We start from the raw sequence: 13,389 nt of genomic DNA, 5'->3' as shown, positions 1-13,389 counted from the left end.
TTGAGTGTTCTGAAAGGGGGAGGGAGGGAGGGATGGGAGGAGGGAGGCTCAGGAGGAGGGGAGAGAGGAGGCGGGGCCGGCGCTCGGGCGCCCGCGGCCGGCTGGGCTCGGCGGGGCTGGCACGCGGCGGCCGCCAGGGGCAGCAGAGAGGCGCCCCGCACCCGCCGCCGCCGCCCGCCGGGGAGGGGCCGCCGCCGCCTGCCGGAGTGCCCAGGCTGCCGCGCGCCCTGCCGCCGAGAAGCTGCGCCGCCGCCCTCGGCCGTCCGGGCCCCGGGGCCGGGGCGTGCGCGCGGGGGGCGCGCGGAGAGGCACGAGGCGGGGACGAAGGACGGGTGGTCTTGCTGCAGAGTTGCCGCTGGAGGACCGAAAGTTTTTGCCTGCAGCCCTTCCACCGTGTCCCTCCATCCCCGGGTCCCCGGCACCCAGGGCGAGGCGCCCCAGCGGGGATCCCGGAGGCTTCGTGGGGAGGAGACGAGCAGGTCGCACATCCGCTCCAAAGCCAGGGAGGGGACCCTGGTGACTTTGCCTCCCGGCCCCCACTCCCTTCGCCCTTTTTTCTCTTTCCTGGTGGACCTTGGACCGTGGAGATTGTGCGGACGCCTCTGAGAGCCGAAGCCGATGGGTGGATGGAAGCGGTTCTAAAAAGCAGGTGAGTTTGGGGCGAGAGGCGCTGTCCTCCCCTTCAGGCTGCGGGGCATGCAAAACTCAGAACTCAGGGCCCCGGTGCCCCCGGATTCCCTGCGCGATGCTCGTTTCTGGCTCTCAGGGAACCACTGGGTAGACTTTGCTCCAGGGAGCGAATCCCCGGCTCTTGGAAGATGGTGCTGGCGGGCCTGGCCCCTCAACAGTTTCCAGCGCTCCCCACCGTGATACGAGCGTGGCCCGGGTTAGCGCAGGCGACCCATGGCGGGGAATCGACTCCCGGGAGGACCCTCTTCAGGCTTAACTGCTCTCGCCGGCTAGAGGGGGAGCGCTAGATTTCCTCTGGATTCTGAACGTTTGGTGCTTTAGTTGAGATTCCCACCCCGCCCCTAACGGCTAGGCAACAAAGGCCCTAAAAGGTCTTCTGTGATTTCTTTTTAAGAAAATCGTTTTGTTTACTAGGAATTACCTAAAATACATGGACACCCCGCACACCACCGATATGCTTTGCCTCCTCCCCTAGCACTCTTTGAGTTCTCAGCACTGCCCTTCCCAAGGGCTCATTTGCCCAGAGCCGAAGCGCACTGGAGTTGCTTTGTACTGAGTTCTGCCCTGGCTGTGCCGTCCGATGCCCTTGCGCTCGGCACCCTGTGCCCACCTCACAGCCAGTGTTAGGACGGGTGATGGAGGCGGAGCTAAGCGTTTGCCTTCAGTTGTAATGTGTGTGGGGATGGGCTTATGGTGGACCCAGATAAATCTTATTTGTCTTTGCTCTCTTCGGAAGGGTTCCTGCATAGGTAAGATGCCACTGAGTGGAGAACTCCCATTTTAAGGACTGGTGGTGTTAACAAATATTTATTACTTTTTGACCTCTGTTGATGTGCTGCACCCTGTGCTTGACATTCCCATCCGTCCATCCATCTTGTCAACAAACACTGTCATAGAGCAGCCACCCTCAGGAGAGGAAGGCACATGAGAACCCCTCCCAGCCCTCACAGAGATGCACCCTGGTGGTCTGTGGAAGAAGGGAGAGGCGAGACTTAGCAACTCCTTGGGAAAACACGACACATACGCAGGGACTGGCCGGGAGAGTAAGTGGTGTGGACTCTCAGGGCTGAGCCTGTTCATAGGGGGAACTGGAATCTAGTTAGGAATGATCGGAAAATGTGTCATAGAGAAGATGGGATCTGCTCTGCATCTTGGAAGTTAGGAAGAGTTTATAAAGGTAAGGTGAACTGGTCTTACTGAGGGAGGGAGAGTAATGATGTTAGCAGAGGCTTCAAGCTGAGCTTAAACATGGTGTGGCTGGGTGTTGAGTGGGGTTTACCTGGGAGGGTGAGTTGTTTCTGGGAGCTTGGGGATGATGAGTTTGGAGAGCCAGGCCTGGTCAAATTATGGAAGGCACTGCATGGCAGTCTAAAGAGTCTGGATTTTGTTTGACAACGGGGAGCAACTGGAGGGCTTTGTGCACTGTAAAGGTAAGTTAAAAGTGCGACTTAGAAAGATCATCTCTCTAGCTGTGGTGTCCGGGACATATTGGAGTATGGAGGCTGGTTAGCAAAGTAGTGCTGCAGTATTCATGGTATGAAGAGATGAAAGGCTGAACTTTGGTGGTGCCATGCAGGTGGAGAGGAGACAGCTGTGAGAGACCCCATGAAGAAAGCACCCCATCAGCGCATGTGTTGTTTGGCTGGATTTTGGGAGAGAGCGAGCTCAGAGGCATAATTAATTAGATGCTGGAACATATTCTCCTTCCCCTTCTGCCTTACTATTTTCCCTCTATTTATTACCCATTTTGGTGTTTATTGCTTTATTGTTGTGTGTGCAAGGATGGTGTAGGCAGCCTCTAAGATGGTCCTCCAACAACCCCCACCTCCTGGTGTTCATGCCCTGTGTGATCTCCTCCCCTTTAGTGTGGGCTGGACTTAGTCATTTCCTTCTAACAAATAGACTATAGCAAAAGTGATGGGGTGTCACTTCTGAGGTTAGGTTACAGAAAGACTGTGCCTTCTGTCTCTCTTGTTCTTTCTTGCTCTCCTTGGCTTACTCTAAGGGAGGCCCACTGCCATGTTGTAAGCTGCCCTGAGGAGAGGCCTGTGTGGCAAGGAACTGAGGGAAGCTTCTGACCAATGGTCAGTGAGGATCTCAGGCCCTCAGTCCAGCAGCCCAGGAGGAGATGCCACCTGCCAGAGCCGCGTGAGTGAGCCCACTTGCTGGAGTCAGTGACTTGAGCTTCCAGAATTCTGCCTCCTCTCCTAGGAGCCAGTGTAAACCACTAGAAAAATCAAAGGTGGCTTATCATCAGGGGAAGTGAGGGCACCTCAGTTACAGGGAAACAAGTTACTGGTTCCCATTTAACCTTAGTTTATTTCCCCAGCCGAGCCTCTCAAGTTGGAGGTATTACATGGGACCCTGAAGATAGAATGACAGCCTAATCAGTATTCTCTTCTAGTTGGGAAGATTTTCGTTTGCAGCATAGTAAAGTATGGACTGGAATCTAAAAGTGATTTAGCATCTCTGCAAAAGAAGACTTTGGATACATTACCATGTTTAATTGATAATCAGAGTATAAATACATGTTGCAGTTAGACTTATGGAGTACAATTGTGGAGTTTCTACTTTAAGCCTTCCACAGTTTCTCCACTGACTGTAGAGATAATAATACTAACTTTGTGAAACTGTAACCCACCTATGACTTTGTTGGATAACGTCACTGTCAAGTAAATTGCATAATTGCGAGCCGGAGAAGAAAGAAAGAATTGCTTATCACACTACTAGACTTTTACACTTGACTCTGGATGAAAATTGAGGTCAGTTGGAAGTAATGTTTGGGTCAACATAGTACATATGTATTATTATGTACGCATCTATACTCATATATCAGCTGTTTATGTGGCAAATTTATTGCAGATTTGAATTCCTTTTGGTAGTAAATAATTACCAATACTGTTAGAGGCAACAAGAATCTTATGCATTCTTAATAGGAACAAAGTGACCTGTAAAACAGTAATTTAAAGCACGTTAGTATAATGTCTGTGTGATAAAACTATCTAGCAAAGACATAACACACTCTTCCCTTCATGATTAATGTTTAGGGAGATAAAAGGGAAATAAATATTTTTATTGTTTTATTATCTTTCTTAGAAAAATGACAAAGTGGTTGGTTTAATTAAAAAGGAGACTCTCCCATAGACCCAATAAAGAAATCTGTTCTAGGGAGATGACAATGGAAAATACCTATTTAATTTAAATAACACCTGGTTCTGTAGAAATGTGCATCTAATATGTATCCTGCATTCACTTAGTCTGATTCATGTGCTGTTTCACCACATTACTGAAAAGAAGAGAAGAGGGAATATTAGCTCTCTCATTTGAGGATATTACACTCTGCTGGGGCTGAGGCGCTGTCTGAGCACCCTCCTTCCTACCTAGACTGTGTTGGGAGTTACCTGGAGGCAACCAGGAGAAAATGACATGTTCCATTAAAATGAGGCATCCCAGGAATTGTTTGATGTTTTTTGCTTTAATTGAATCCATCTATCCCATCTGCCACTCTTCTCTCTAAATTTATTTCCGTAACCCACTCTGTCTGAGAATTGTAATTTAGGGGGAAATTTGTTGCATACATTGTTACCTTTTATAAGAGCTCTCAGCATCTGGAGGGCAGGTGTGCCATCTACCTTGCCTTGCTAGACAACTTTGCCTGCCTCTTTCCTGCCCTTCATATGCTAGCGGATTAAAAACAGGACTAGGATAAAAGACCCCTAATAGCAGCAGGATTAGGGAAGAAAATAGGAATTCGGGCATTTGCTTATTGGTTTCAAAATCAGGCCCTAGCCATGTGCCAGGTCTGGATAAATATGGATTCTATTAATAAATAAAACTACAGAGAACTTAAAATTTGCTTTCTGACTGGGGCAGAAAAGCTGAAATGGGAGTGTGTTATCTCAAAGCAAAGCTGCCTTTAAATCCCCTGTCAGATTCATCTGTGACTTTGGTTACTTGGGTTTCCGGGAACTGCTCTGCTGCTGCAGATTGAGGATACCTCTGTTCCCCAGAATGTGGCAGGTCCAGCTCCTTTGTTAACCTCTGCCCTTGCTCAAGGGTTAGGCAGGAGAAATGATAGCTTCTCTTTAGAATCATTGTAAAAATCACTTTTGGCCCTTAACCTAAGTATAAATAGATTTAACATTAATGTACACATATTAATTGGAGCAGAGCCCACCACTTCTCCAAACTTATGTGGTTGGAGAGGCAGTGTGAATTAGAATTGCCCTTCAGTCCTTTGCTTGAGAACCTGCCTTAGTCCATCTGAACTTCAGTTTCCTCATCTGTTAAACAGGTACTAAGGCTCTTCTCTTGGGATTGTTGTGAGGATTAGGTGAGATGCTGGGTACTGAGCCCCAGCATAGGGCCTGGCACACAGCGGACAATCAGTAAATGTTCACTACGATTATTACTTTAGTTGCAACACATTGTATAGACAACAGCTGCCAGTTGCAAACAGGCTGACACTGATGCTAGGAGTGGCTCATTTGGTTGCTTCTGACAAACGTTCTTCTGCTTTAGCGAGGAAACTAAAGCTGTGCTCTCCTTTGCCTGGAGCTGCTGCCTGCATTCAATTTGTTTGAAACTTCTGCCCAAAACGTCCTCCTGACATGGACATCACGCTAGGGTAAATATCCCTTTGTTCAGGAAAGACCTTAAAAGACCATTTGGTTGTGCAGAGGAACTGCAAAATCTGGTTTGGTTGCAGAAAAAGCCACCTTTGCATGTCAATGTATAGTTGTTTTAATATGAAGCAGTGTGGGGGTTTTTGCAAAGTACTTTTTTCTTTGAAAAATTTATTTCTTTTCTTCTGTAAAAGAAACTTGATATTGAGTTCTAAAAATCATGCATAAATGTCTTCTCATGAGATAGTGAAACAATAGAAATAAGGGAGAAATTCTCTTTCAATATCCTCTTCAAAGGTGGTCACTCCCCTACCCCCAGGTCTGAAGGCATTTTTTCATACCATCTTCTATACATTAATACTGTATGTATCTGTTGTTGCAAGTGTAGATGACATTGCTATATGTGTTTTTTTTTTTTCTGTTTAATGTGAATACATCATTTTGTGGATATCTTTCTATAATGTTTTTCACATATGCTGTCACATATCATTACATATGGAAATACCTTATTCTTTTTAACTGATGCATAGTATTCCATAAAATGTTCCAGAATCTATTATCTTATTGATGAACATTTATGTTTTTAGTTTTTATAAAAAATAGGGTGGTCAACATCTTTATTTTTATATATTCTTCCTGGCACATGAGGGAATATTTCTACCCAGAAGTAGAATTGCTGAATATGTACATTTTTAATTTTAATAATTCTGCCAAATCATCTTCTGAAGTAGCTGACTAATTTATACTCCACTGGCACTATAGAAATGTGTCCATTTTTTCATGCTCTTATCTGCGCTCAACATTTCCAAACATTTTAATTTTGGCCAATATTATGAGTAAAAAACATCTTACTTAATTTGCATTTCCCTCATTTCTAGTGTATTTTTGTGCATTTTTTCTTATGCTTATTGTATTTGTACTCTAACTTGCTGTCGGTATCTTTTGATGATTTGTTATCAGTATGTTTAGACCTTCTTATTGATTTAGATCTTTTGTCTGCTTGAAAATAATGTAATATTCCAGCTTGTTGCTTTTCTTCTTATAATCTTGTTTATGATATCTTTTCCCCACACATTTTTTTCATTTGGATGTAGTTGATGTATCTGACTTTTCCTTGAGGCCTTTTGTTTTTTGAGTCTCGCTTAAGAAGACCTTCTCTTCCCCAAGGTAGGAAAATATTTTCTTATATTTTCTCTCTATGCTTTGTAGGTTTTTGTTTTTACATTTAGATCTCTGAATCTTTTGGTTAATGATGTGAGGAAAAAAGTTAATTTTTGATCTTTTCCCAGTTACCAATTATCCCCAGAAGCATATATTGAATAGTTTATCCTATTTGTAGAGATCTGTCATATACTCACTTCCCAAATGCATGGGTCTGTTTCTGAGCTCTCTTTTTTTGTTCCATTTGCACTGTTTTTTCCTACATCAATTCCATTTTGTTTTAATTAGTCTTTTCTTATAATATTCTTTCTGGTCTGTTAGAAAAAAGTGTTTCTTTTCTGTTATAGAGTTCGTAAATTCTAGCTCTAAAAAAGTATCTTTTATTCCTGAGAAGTATGTTCTATGTGACATTATTCAACATCTGCCATAGGACATCTCATAATGGAGACTGGGCCATGTCAGGAACCTCCCCAGAAACCGAATTTCCCTTCATGCCCACAGGGGACTGTAACGATGGGCTGGATGGCCGCAGCCAGCTTGGATCTTGGGGAAGCTTCCCCTGAAGTGATTTTCCAAACCAAATCTCTCAGACTTAGGGAAATGAATTATTGAGAAATAATGTCTTCTAAGTATCTGCAAAGGCCAGCCCCTGTGGGTGGTAGCTGGGAATTTTCCTGAATGATGTGGACACTCCTGTCTGTCAGTCTTCCCAGGAGGGAGAAAATGGAGCCCGGGAAGTGAAGACTGCAGGAGAGGGAGAGAGCAAGCCCTAGACAGGGGTTGGGGCTCCTGGGCTTCCCAGAGAGGAAAAGACTGAAAGTCTCCCCAGGTAGAGAGGCAGATGGACCCTGTGGCCTGGGAGCCAGGCCAGGCGGTGTCCAGAACGGGGAGCTGTTTGGGATGACCTAAGTGTGACTCTGGAATCCTTCAAACCCAGTATCCAGTTGTAAGGAAGTAGAAGACTAGAACCTTTAAGGTCACAAAACAGTCATAGCAGAACTTAAAGTCCAGGTCTCCTTTGGTTGGAGGCCAGCTTGCTACTTCCCCAAGAATGATGCTAAGCCCGTGAGTTTAAATTTCTGTGTAGGCCAGTGTTTATCAACTGTGGACAGTTTTGCTACCCCTTCCTCCCGGAAAACATTGGGTAAGGTCTGAAGACATTTTTGGTTGTCATGACTGGGGGGTGGGGGTACCACTGACATCTAGTGGGTAGAAGCCAGGGATGCTGGTAAACATACTATAGTGAGCTGCACAGGGCAGCCTCCCACAACAAAGATTTATCTGGTCCCAAATGATAGTGATAGGCTCGAGAAACCCTGATATAGGCCGATTAATTTCAGTTTTGTTTTTTTTTTTCTCTTTTTCATTTCCAGATAATGAATGCCTAACTCTCAACTATTTTGCCACTGCGGGCTTCTTTAATCACATGGAAATCCAGCATGAAAGTGCGTTAGGGGCGATGAGACCATCATCACTACTGGAAAAACACGCAAGTTCTGACCCAAATTATGTTATTGGATGAATGATATTTGTAGAATCAAAGAGAATGTGAACTCTCTATCTTGGGGATATAGTTATTATATGATAATCAAGTAATGTGGTCTTTTCTTTCCTATTGTCTGAATCATTTACAGACCATTGCTTTCCTACTCCAATGGGAAAGCTGATCAGTCTAAGACACCGATGCTGGATAGCTCTTATTATTCCCAAATTACAGATGATGAAATTGAGGCTCAGAGGAGAAGTAAAATAAAGCATGGCTCCCTTCCACTGGTTTCTTATATTCCGAAGTTTTCAAACACCTGTGTAGGTTGTGCACTGCAGAACTGAGCCACTTCTAAGGGATCACCATTCACATCACAGACATCATAGATTTATTATGATAATTTTCCTGGAAGATGGTAGTAAAGTGGCTTGTTCTAACAAAATCAGGAATGTAAAGACTATTTTCTAACAGATGGAAGTAAAGTTTCTTGAAGAAGGTGTACCTTGTCCTAATGCTCACTAAGGTGCTTGATTGCCTAGCAGAAGGAATGGTGTTGTTGATGACTCTTTGTATGTGTTACCAGTTTACCTGGGAGTTTTATTTTTTGCTTCAATAGGAGTCACCCTCCCTTGCTGACCATGTGCGTGATCGTTCATTAGTATTGTAGAGTGATGCAGGTTATAAGTAGTCTATCTGAGTTGGCAGATTTCCCAAGAAATCTCTTATGTGTGAGAAATACAGTGCCTTGGGTCATGGAATAAATAAAATGGTCTTGGTATCTAATTTCGGTTGTTCACACTTCAGTTAGGGCTTAAGCCACCATAAGCTTAGCTTGGAGAAGGAGACATTGACATGTATATCAGTTTAATAAATTTGGCAGAGGGGAGGTGCAAAGAGTGTCATTTCAATTATAGATTAACCCATGATTGATTTAGCAGCGTGTGTTGCTTATGTTGGGATCGATGCTGAGTAATGGCTGGTGCTGAACTTTCAGGAGGATGGGGGCAGATGTTGGAGAATTGATTGACTGATGAAATGTTGGCCCTCTAAGGGGAAAATCAAAATACAAGTAAAATGCTGTAAGATGGGAATGACAGCATCGCAAGTGCTCACATAGCCTGTGCAAACTTTTATCCTCTGTACCTGCACACCCGTCTTTAACACATGCGATGCTGCTCTTCATCAGAATTGTTCTGTTCTAACTTTGTTCCATATCTTTAGTGTGTGTCATCTCTGGGTGTTTTAAGGGGAGAAAGACCTCACCAGTTGCTTCAGTTCAAAGGCTTTGATTTTTCCACTTATCAAATACCCTGGCATTCAGGGAATTTGGCTAATTAAAAATTTGTCTCTTATAATGCCTAGTAACTAACCCAGTTTGAATTAGAAGTGGAGTATATAAAGGAATTACAGTTCTCATTTCATAATTGGAATAAGGGAGGTGGACAGACTTACTTTGCCTGGCCATGTGCCAAACATGTTATAGACAGAGTAGTTGCTTCTCACGAGAAGCTTAGTTAGTCTGAGGGAGATGTACGTGCAATCAATAATTAGGGGACAGGATAGCCTATGAGAAAGTACTGATCTGATGTGCAGATGCAAATGCCACAGGAGGCTGAGCAGGGCAGTTTGCCGTGGTGGGCTGCAAAGGCTTGGGAGGGAGGAGAAACTTGAGCTGGGCCGGGGAAGGCTGGGAGGATATAAATAGCTGGTGGACAGAGTGACCCATGGTGATGGATGGGAACAGTGGCCATCAAGGTCAGAACCTTGGTCACATGAATAATGGTTCCCTAAACAAAGCCCAAAGTGGAAAACAGGTAAGTCTCAGGGGAGTTGGAATCAAGAAGAGTTTAAAAGAGTTACACAGTGTTTCCAAGATTAAAATCTACAGTGTGAGAGAACATGGGTAATAATACAGTGTGTTACTAGTCAAGTGGAATATCTCTTTGAGAAATAGTTTTTATCAAGAACAAATCTCTAAAATTAGGGCTCTGTCTATCTGAATGAGCGAATTAGGTGAGAAAGATGAACTTCTCAAGATTCTCTAACCATCTGGTTGGCATGTTTAGAAACTGTACCCAATTGTGCTGATACAAGGGCAGTCTCTATGTCTGCAGTTTACCCCCTAGCACTCTAACACTGGGTCATTTTCAGGGACAGGGTAAATAGCATTTTCATTCTAAGTAGCTGACCAAATGTCTGAGTTTGCTTAGGGAGTCCTGGATTACTCTGGTCATCCCAGCAAAATTATTAATTGATTCCCCTTTCAGACTGAAAAGTGTCCTGGTTTGGATGATAAATTATCTGGCTTACCCTAATTCTAAGTGATGCACTTTGGACCTTTTTGCTTACTCTGTGACTCCTCAGTGACCCAAAGAGATGCTACCAGCTTAAGGGTGTTTGCCCACATGTGCATTCTGTCTTTTTGAAATGGTTGTATTTTTTCCCTTGCATATAGAGCAATCATTGCAAAAAATTCAGGAAAAAAAGGCATAAATAAAAGAGTAATTATAAACCTAGAAATAAATGTTAATATTTTGATATATGTATGCATATATATCTGTGTATCTCTATCTACACATAATCTATGTATCTATTTATCTATCATATATTTATGTACTTTTAGATCCCCAATCTCCAAACTTTAGTTGGAGTTTCATTCCGTATATACGTATCTGGATATGGTTATAGTCATACTACATAATATTGTATATTTAGAGCTATATAGTAATGTTATCAATATGGATTGAAATAATCCTTTTTTAATAACCACTTTTAAAGATTATATTGTTCCAGTGAATAGCTGTTCTTAAACTGTAATATGTTTAATGACCAATTTTGGATATTTAGGTTGTTCCATTTTTTAAATATATTATTAACAAGGCTGTGATGAATATTTTGTGTATCTAAATCTTTTAGCACATCCATGATTATTTCTTTAGGATGCTTTTCTATAAATGAAATTGCCAAGTCAAAGGGGATATGCATTTAAAATCTGAAATTGTCAAACTTCACCAGAGTGTGTGAGAATTATCAGTCTTTTCCTTTACGGAATTACGTACTTTTTTAAAGGACTGGGTTTTCAACAAAATTAACCTGTGAAATTTTCACAATCTTATGTTGTCAAACCCCTTGAGTTCCTTGTTTCAAACTTTACAGTATGGACATTGCAGACAGATGAGGCATAAGTTTTGCTTCCATCTCTATAGTTCAGTATATCTTTCAGAAGGGATTCAATCACTTTACAAATTCACGGATAAGCCCCTGCAAGTAAGAACTGGTGATGTGCATTCTTTTCCTCAACCACAAAACATGTGCCTCTCTTCGTGGAAGGCTCTAACGGGAACTGGAAGGGACTAGTTTGTTCAGATTTTTTGCAGAGTGAATCATATTGTCCCATTGATGTGCTTCTTAACTGTATGGGTATATGTTCTAGAAAACTGGCACCAATCCAGGGCTTTAATACATAGTGAAGAAGATGCCTCAGGCTGTTGTAGCTAGCAGCTTTCTGTGGAATGACATCCTTGGGCCTCCTGGCAGAGTTATCACACTATGGTAAGGAGGGCATGCCAGGAAAATGCATACCCAGTTCTAGCAAGGACATCGTGGCTGAGCTTGTGTCTGGGCTCCTTTGCTGGTATGCTGGATTGAACCACATGGGAGCCTCCAAGACCTCTTCTTTATCTTTAAAGTTAGACCTGAGCATCCTGCTTTCTCCTTGGCCATCAATGGTGCCTGCTCAGCCCTCTCAGTGTTTACACTGGGGCTTAGGGAGCGTAGAGGACCCACCCCCCTACTTACAGACCTCATGGTAGTTGTGAGAGTGTATAGAAAAAACACAAAGTCTTTTTCTTATGCTCCTACTTAACAACAATCAACAGCATAGAAGACCAACTTCTGTGACCAGATGTGTGGGGATTTCTCCCCACTGGCAAGCAGGCCAGCAATTCTTCAGTGGATGCCAACAGGGTGTCCTCCAATTCAATTCTGATACTATCTACCTAGAGTTAGCGTCAGATTGCACAAGGTGAGGGCTCAGTCCCCAGGACTGGCAGATGCTACTTACAAGTCCAGGCCTCTAGAACTTCTGACCAACCAGGGTTTCCACAGCCCTGTCCTTGGGTTTGATTAATTTGCTGAGAGGCTTGCAGAACTCAGGGAAATACTTACTTACATTTACCCATTTGTTACAAAGAATATTTAAAGGATACAAGTAAACAGCCGGTGAAGAGATACATAGGGTGAGGTCTGGAAGGGTCCCGAGCACAGGAGCTTCTGTCCCCGTGGAGGTGGGGTGTGCCACCCTCCCAGCAAGTAGAGGGGAAAACCCCCTCATGTTTGCTTTTTTGAAGCTCTCTGAACCCAGGCCTCTTGGGTTTTTATGGAGGATTATTACATAGTCATGATTGATTAAATCACTGGTCACTGGTGATCAAATTAACCTCCAGCCCCTCTCCTTTCCCTGAGGTTGGGGGGTGGGACTAAAAGTCCTGCCTCAGTCTTTGCTATGACCAGCCCCCTTCCTGAAGCTACCTAGGCTGCCAGCCACATTAGCATACAAAAAGACTCATCACTTTGGAGATTCTAAGGATTTTAGGAGTTGTAGGTCAGGAGACAGAGATGAAGACCAGTTCTATATTTTCACAATATCACAGTGGTCCACTTGGCTGTCCTTAGCCCTACCCCTCTTCATCAGAGTCCCTTCGTGCTGGGTGAGGGAGAGATCTTGAGTACCGTTGCAAGTTGAGTGTAAGGTCGACGAGCACCCCCACTGTGATGCTGAGACAGGGCCACCTACCTCTGCTCTCAGTTTTCAGAGCTCTTTTTACCTGCTGCTCAGCAGTGGGGACTCCAGGACCCAGCCCACGGGGAATCTCAGGGTGCCAAACCCCACCAACTGACACCTTCTCAAGAGAACTCCATTGTGGGCGGGGGTCTGGGGATGGGGTCCAAGGTCCCACATCTGTAGGTCTTTGCTCTCTGGTGTGACAAAGAATTATTAAAGAGTAATAAATGTAATAACTTGTAGAATAACCTGTTCTTATCAGCAGGGAGCCAGGTTTATGATGCAGCAACTCTAGGAGCCAAATCTGGGGTTTGAAAGTAGTTTTTACTATGGTATGGCCCTATTATGGGTTTGAGAGGCCCCCTCCCCATATGCTATGCTTTTATATGAAGTGTATCAGGGTTATCCTCAATTTGGGGAAGATAAACTAATTTTCCTTCTGCCTATTCAGTGCCATTTGGTCTTTGTCTCTCCATCCTCCTATTTAGTATCACAAAAGCCAAAGAACTAAACTGGCTATAATACAACCCTCAGAGTGCTGGGGAGGGAGAGAAATCAAACATCAGCAAAGTGCAAACCTCTTTAGTGGGCAAGGCTCATTGGTAAATAATTTTATTCTTGTTACCACTCAATAATCATATATC

At 43.8% G+C, this 13,389-nt stretch overlaps 1 long non-coding RNA gene across 1 annotated transcript in view; it reads left to right on the top strand.

The window, feature by feature from the left end:
- Positions 1-235: 235 nt before the first annotated feature.
- Positions 236-13,389, top strand: part of LOC134380625 (uncharacterized) — a 28,603-nt gene continuing 15,449 nt past the window's right edge. The window contains exons 1-2 of the long non-coding RNA XR_010023896.1: positions 236-649; positions 7,850-7,969. This is a non-coding gene — a long non-coding RNA (uncharacterized LOC134380625). The remainder of the gene's footprint in view (positions 650-7,849; positions 7,970-13,389) is intronic.

Source organism: Cynocephalus volans, chromosome 6 (assembly GCF_027409185.1).
Source record: "Cynocephalus volans isolate mCynVol1 chromosome 6, mCynVol1.pri, whole genome shotgun sequence".
NCBI lineage: Eukaryota > Metazoa > Chordata > Mammalia > Dermoptera > Cynocephalidae > Cynocephalus > Cynocephalus volans.
This window is presented reverse-complemented; position numbering and strand designations above follow the sequence as displayed.